The sequence below is a fragment of the Eptatretus burgeri genome, chromosome 3 (genome assembly GCF_056783735.1).
Source record: "Eptatretus burgeri isolate ZD-2024b chromosome 3, Ebu_testis_v1, whole genome shotgun sequence".
Lineage (NCBI taxonomy): Eukaryota > Metazoa > Chordata > Myxini > Myxiniformes > Myxinidae > Eptatretus > Eptatretus burgeri.
In genome coordinates, this window is record NC_140963.1 from 57,531,339 (window position 1) to 57,538,756 (window position 7,418).

The window sequence follows — 7,418 nt, forward strand, 5'->3', positions numbered from 1 at the left end:
CTCCTGAAACAGAAAGGAAATAACAATCAATATTCACAACAAGCAAAATTGTACAAACTAAAAGTTAACGAGTTCATTGAGGCAGGGTCCAGCATCGAGCTCCACTTTACCTCTCTGGCGAATTGAACCTCCCACATTGGGGAACCATGCTCTCAAAGCTCCGCTGCTGTCAATCATAGCAGATAAGTGATACCGTAAGTGAGACGATGGGTAATATCTGACCATAACGAAACTCACTGTCACTGGAACAAACTATGGTCTAACCAATGGAAAAAAGACCATCGAGCAGTTTGGAAACAGTTTATAAAGATCAAAAGGACACCTATTTACAGGCAAACGGTTCACAAGAGAAAGATCTTACCCCCCAAGCACATCAGCCCACTTAGTTAGTCATCTTAGCACATTGTTTTTTACACATGTAGGTGCCTCATACACTCCGGGAAATGACGTAAGGAAGGGTGATAGACACACATAAAGAAGAAGAAGGTGGGGCTTCTTGGCAACCCGCATATTCGTGGTTCATAAAATGTGAGCTGCTTCGACACTCATGGCTCTGTCCTTCGCATATTCACAGTTTTTTTTCACAGTTTTTCGTGGGCGTATTCAAGGTTTTTTGACCTGTTTCTACATTCGTGGCCCGGTATTTCATGTATTTGTGTTTTTTCATGGGCATATTCACGGTTTTCATGGGATTAAAAAAAAAAATTTCCTGATAAATTACGAACCGGCGGGAACCTATCGCCCTTGTACCCATTGAAACAATACCTCGACATTCACGGATTTGACTGTATATATTGTTACAGTTGTGGGGGTAGATGGAGGAATTTGATAGGCAATTTAGGATTGAATGGAGTTGTTTGGCCCGTGGACGTGTAGGAGACGTCTGTAATTAAATAGGTAAACTGTGAGCTTAAGTGTTAAGTGTCACCACACGGGGGGGGGGGGGGTGGTGTGGTGTTAATTAGCTAGGGAGTAACAATAAGTTCCCCCAGTATGTAATTGCCACCCTATGACTTTTGCCTGTGTTTTCATTACCAAAACCATGATAAGAAACAAGTAAGCATTCCGAGCAGGCAGAAGCCCCGCCTCCAAGGGTGACGGCAGGTGAAGTCACACCCCTGAGACTGATGATTGATGGGTGTGATGTCAGAAGCAAGCCAGACGTGCCGAGCGGGCGGAGGCCCCGCCTTCTCGGGTTTCATTCGAGCAAGCCACACCACGGAGGCGGAGGATTGATGGGCATGACGTGAGATACCCGAAGAAGAAGAGGGCATGGGAGGCATCAGACCAAATAAGATGGAGAGACCTGAGTCAGTCAGAGTCGAGTGTGAAGAGGCAAGACATCGGGAGCGCATGCACGATGCCAGTGTGAAGAGGCAAGAGATCGAGAAAGCGCACGCACGAGGTCAGTGTGAGGAAGGCACGAGTGTGGAGTGAAGGACACATGCGGTGGAGAAAGAACATAGTTAGGAGGTGGCCTATAAAGGGGCTGTCACACCTTGACGTTTTAGCCAGCGTATGGCAAGGTATCAAAATGTATGCAAAACGCTGGCGTACGCTGAACTATTGATGTTTTTTTCCCCATTTTTGGACGTATTCATAACGAGTTGGACGTATGTATAACGTATTAGTAACATACACAGAACGTTTCAATCACATATAGATAACTTATTCCAATGAATGCTGAGCGTGTTGTCGGCGTTCACAACCTATGCCCAACGATAGTCTAACTTATGCATAGCACACGGCAGCGTATCGCCAACGATCACGTGGCATACGCTATTCATAGGCTGCGGCTCGATGATTCAAATCATAACCGCACTGGACATCGAAGTGTGAAGCCACTGTCACACCTTGACGTTTTAGCCAGCGTATGCCGACGTCTGAAAAATTTGCCCAACCAAGCTGGCACACGTCGAATACGTTATGGGTAAGTTTTGTATACGTTAAGAGCATGCTGGCATACATCGTAGTACACTGGCATACGTTGTAGTACGCCCAGTACGTCGACAAATTCTCAGCATATTGAAAATTTCTCGACGTACTCGGCGTATGACACACGTTCCGCATATGCTGGCATAAGTTGTAGGCACGCTACGCGATCGTTGACACACATCGACATACGTTACTTGTACGTTACTCAGAAGTCGAAAAACGTCGAGGTAATGGTTAGCGTCAGTGTTCCAGACTCCCTGTTTTTTTTCTTTTTTCTTCTTTGGTATGACGGTGATGTTGACACTTCGATTTCTAGTGCGGTTATGATTTAAATCGTTGAGCGGCAGCCTATTAATTATATTATATTATAACCGCACTAGAAATCAAAGTGTCAACATCACCGTCATACCGAAGAAAAAAAAAACCCAGGGAGTCTGGAACACTGACGCTAACCATTACCTTGACGTGTTTCGACTTATGAGTAACTTCCAAGTTACGTGTGTCAACGTGTGTCAACGATCGCGTAACGTGCCTACAACTTATGGCCAGTGTTATGCGGAACGTGTGAGTCATACGCTGGCATACGTCGGGAAATTTCAATCATGGAAAATTTGTCTAACAGCTCGGCGTACTACAACGTATGCCAGCTTACTACGACGTATGCCAGCGTGCTCTTAACGTATACAAACTTACCCAAAACGTATTCGACGTGTGCCAGCGTTTTAGCCAAAATTTTCATACGTCAGGCATATGCTGGCTAAATCGTCAAGGTGTGACAGGGCCTAAAGAGCAGGGCTTTTCAGCTGGCTTTCCTTTGACACGTGAAGAAGATGGCACGGTTCTTGTATTCGTGTTGAGGCGATTTGGCTCGCGTGGTGAAGCAAGACGCTGGCCTTTGGCTCTTGTTTGAGTCGTGAGAAACAGACCCCAGGCCTCATTTTCGTCAAATAGCGGGGAGGACGATTGACAAAAAAAAATATCCTCAAATAGTGAGGACGATTGACACATGAAGCAGCTGCACGGAGTCTCTGAGCCTTGGTGTTGAGTGCTGTTCAAGGATTGCCTGGCGTACGTTTGGCCCGCTACAAGAGAAGTGACTTGACGCCATTTTGTGAGCGTCTTCATGTGCAAATAGAAGCGCCTCAATCCCAAGTTGCACAAAGACCATTTCCGGGCCAAGCTAAGTGCAAGCATAAAAAGAGGGATTTTCTTTTCTTTCGTTTTCCCCTTTGTCTGTATTTAAGTCTGTGTGTAAAGGCACCTCAACTTAGAGTTAAATTTACCTCCTGTATTTATAATTATTAGGGCTTCAAGCATGGCTGAAGCCCTATTGAATTCGTTAGTATTATTATTATTATTAACGGCGTTTTTATGTTCTACTGACCGATTTTGTGGCGGATCTGGAGGGAAAACTGTCGGATGAAATTGAACGAAACTTAACAGAATAATTACTCACCACCTGAAGTTTATACTATGAAACATTTGATGACGTAGGTCACGTGGTATGGCGGCCATATTGGATTTTATCCAAAACTCCTTTTTTTATCCAAAACAAAACTTTTATCTCCTTGAGATGATGGTCAACCTGTTGCAACCATGAGGCACGTGGTCGGTCCACTGGCCTCCTCCACTCATGAGACTCCCTCGCTGAGAGAATCTGGTGAGCAGGATCAGAGTCAGGAAAACGAGCCACATGTCCATACAGCCGCAACTGACGCTCACGGACTATGCAGGTAATAAATCTCATCCGAGTCTCTCTCAGCAACCGCTCGTTGGACACAAAATCCAACCAGCGATAGCCAAGGATTCTCTGAAGAGACCTGGTACCAAAGGAATTAAGTCTCCGTCTCAGATCCTTGGTCAGAGTCCAAGTCTCGCATCCATAGAACAAGACTGGAAGTACCAAGGACCTGAAGACTCGGACTTTCGTCCTCCCGCACAGGTACCGGCAGCGCCACACCCCATGATCCAGTGAATCCATGACTCCCCAGGCCCGACCCAGACGTCTATTGACCTCTGACTCGCAGAGAGCAGAGACATGAATATCACTGCCAAGGTAAGTGAATCTCTCCACGACCTCAACATCCTCACCACAAACAGACACAGACAGGACAGCAGCATCCAAGATGTCACCGAAAGCCTGGATCTTAGTTTTGACCCAAGAAATCCGTAATCCCAACGGCTCCGACTCCTCATTCAGCACCTCGAGGGCCCCCAAGAGGATGTCTAAAGTCTCCGCAAAGATGACTGCATCATCTGCAAAGTCAAGGTCCGAGATCTTGACATTCCCAAATGACGTACCGCAACTTGATCTCTCCGACATCCTCCCTAGAATCCAGTCCATACAAGTACTGAAAAGTGTGGGGGCAAGTACACATCCCTGACGAACTCCAGTAACAACTGGAAATAAGTCAGAGATGGCACCACCACACTTCACAGCACTCTCAGTACCAGAGTAGAGTTCAGACATCAGATCGATCAGTTTTGGTGGCACCCCACAAAGACCAAGAATCCTCCAGAGGACATCCCGATTCACTGAATCGAACGCTTTACAGAGATCAACATAGGCTGCAAGCAGCCCCTGCCGAAACTCTCGTCTGCGTTCGGTGAGGACACGAAGTGCAAGGATACGGTCAATCGTTGACCTCTTTGGTGTAAAGCCTGACTGCTCTGGATGCTGGTGCTCAAGCAGATGGTGGCGAACCCTATCAAGAATTATCCGAGCAAAGACCTTGCCCGGCACTGAGAGCAGCGTCACCCCTCGGTAGTTGTTGCAGTCTTGGCGATCACCCTTCCCTTTCCAGAGAGGGACAACAAGGCCCCTCTTCCAGTCAGTTGGGATGATGCCTGTGTTCCAGGCAGAGCACAAAACTGCATGCAACGACACGAGTGCAGCATTTCCACCAGCCTTGAGAAGTTCGGCATGGATGCCACAGATCCCTGGAGCTTTGCCCCGCTTCAACTGGTTCACCGAAGCCCGTGTTTCCACAAGCGTAGGTGGACCACAGTTGATTCGAGGGTCAGCAACAGGGATTGTAACACCCTTGACGTCCAACTCGACAGTTGGGGGATCAGCCTGGTACAACCGCTCAAAGTAACCGGCCCAGCGGGCTTCAGACTCCTCTGTCAAGAGCCTACCACTCTCTGCTCGAACTGTAGTGCTCCGAGGGATGGGCTTGGATGAACGTAATGCGCGAATTCCCCTGTAAGCGGGACGAGAATCACCTGTCCACAGGTGATGCTCTACCCCCTCACAGATTCCTCGCACATAGGCCTCCTTGTCCACCCTCAGTGCACGTACAGTTTTACGCCTCAGCTCCCTGAACAGCTCAGCTCTGCCATTCAGCCTGGCCCTGCGACTCTGGTCAATGGTATCCAGTGTCCCTTGAGAGACAAAAATTCTTCTCTTTGCCCTGCGGTGAGCTCCAAGACATCCACCGGCAACATCAAGGACGGTGGTCTTGAAGGTGCTCCACAACTCTTCAGGACCCCCCAAAGCACCCAGACCCCCCAAGTGTCCACTCAGCCTGTTCGCAAACTCCTCAGCTACTCTCTCATCCCTGAGCTTGGCAACATCCAGCCTCGGCTGGGATGGTACCATTCTCCAGGATTTAAGGTGCAGCTTTAGAGTTGCTACAACAAGCCTGTGGTCAGTATTGAGGAACTGAGCACTCCGGTAGACCCTGCAGTTCTGGATCATCCTCCAACGACCGTCAATGAGGACATGGTCAATCTCCTTTGCCACACCGCCAGCGTTGGAATACCAAGTCCAGCGATGAGTTTGTGGGTGCTGAAACCATGAACCAGCCACCATAAGTCCATGACTTCTGGCAAAGTCAAGGAACTTAGTGCCATTCTGGTTCATAGTTCCTGACCCATGGGGACCAACACACACCTCATAACCATCCCTATCAGTTCCAGTCGATGCATTGAAATCCCCCAAGACTAGAAGTGTATCTCGTCTGGGGCACTGATCAACCACAGACTCGAGGGTGGCATAGAATTCATCCTTCACGGTGAGATCACTCGCCTCAGTCGGAGCATAAACAGAGACCAGGGAAATGACACCTAAGGAGTGACGAATCCTTAATCTCATAATACGCTCGTTGACCGGTGTTACCTCAATTATCATTGGGGTCAGCTTATTGGACACAGCTACAGCAACTCCTTGGGTATGGTAACCATCAGAGCGACCAGACCAATAGGAGGTGTAACCACCCACCATTATCTCGCCGCAATCCGGTCTCCGAACCTCAGAGAGAGCTGCAATCCCGATGTCCAAACGCTTGAGCTCAGATGATAACAGAGAAAGGTGATCATCCTCTCTTAGGGATAGGACATTCCAGGCACCCACCCGAAGGGACCGCCTCAGGTTAACCCAAGGAGACCGCCGTCTGGTGGCGACACCTCTGGACATATGTTTATGCTGGACATAAACAGGGGACTCCCAATATATTTATACTATGTCTGTATTTGACCCCAGTGAGCCCCCAGTGCCCCCCAAAGTTGAAAATGACCCATTTTTGAAATGTCATAAAATGAAAACAACGCTTGGATTAAATTCAATGAAACTTATCCATTTAATAACTCTCCACCTGAAGTTTATATTTTGAAAATTTTGATGACGTAGGTCACGTGGTATGGCGGCCATATTGGATTTTCTCCAAAACCTAAAAACATCTACTTCTCCAGAAGGGATAAGCCAACAACCGAAAGCTTTTGCACACATGTCCGATATTCCATGGGAATGTTAAGTTGTTAATTTTGTCAAAATCGTTATTTAATTAATTTGATTTTAAATGATGCCGATTCGCCTCATTAAATATGCAAAATATGCAAATGAGAGTTGAAAAAATTTAATGACAGATTTAGATAGGACATAAACAGGGGACTCCAAATATGTTTATGCCATCTCTGGACTTGACCCCAGTGAAGCCCCAGAGCCCCCCAAAGTTTAAAATCACCCATTTTTGAAATGTCGTTAAATGAAAACAATGCTTTGATGAAATTCAATGAAACTTATCCATTTAATAATTCTCCACCTGAAGTTTATACTTTGTAAATTTTGATGACGTAGGTCACGTGGTATGGCGGCCATATTGGATTTTCTCCAAAACTAAAAACATCTTCTCCAGAAGGGATAACCCAACAGCCTCAAGCTTTTGCACACATGTCCGATATTCCATGGGAATGTTAAGTTTGTTAATTTGGTCAAAATCGTTATTTAATTTATATGATTTTAAATGATGCCGATTCGCCTCATTAAATATGCAAATGAGAGTTGAAAAAATTTAATGAGAGATTCTGATAGACCTTGAAGAGGGGATTCCAAATATGTTTACACTATGTCTGTATTTTGCCCCAGTGAGGCCCCAGAGCCCCCCAAAGTTGAAAATCACCCATTTTTGACATGTCGTAAAATGAAAACCAAAGAAGATAGACAAAAAGTGACCACAACTTCTGGAAGATATTTTAACGTTCTA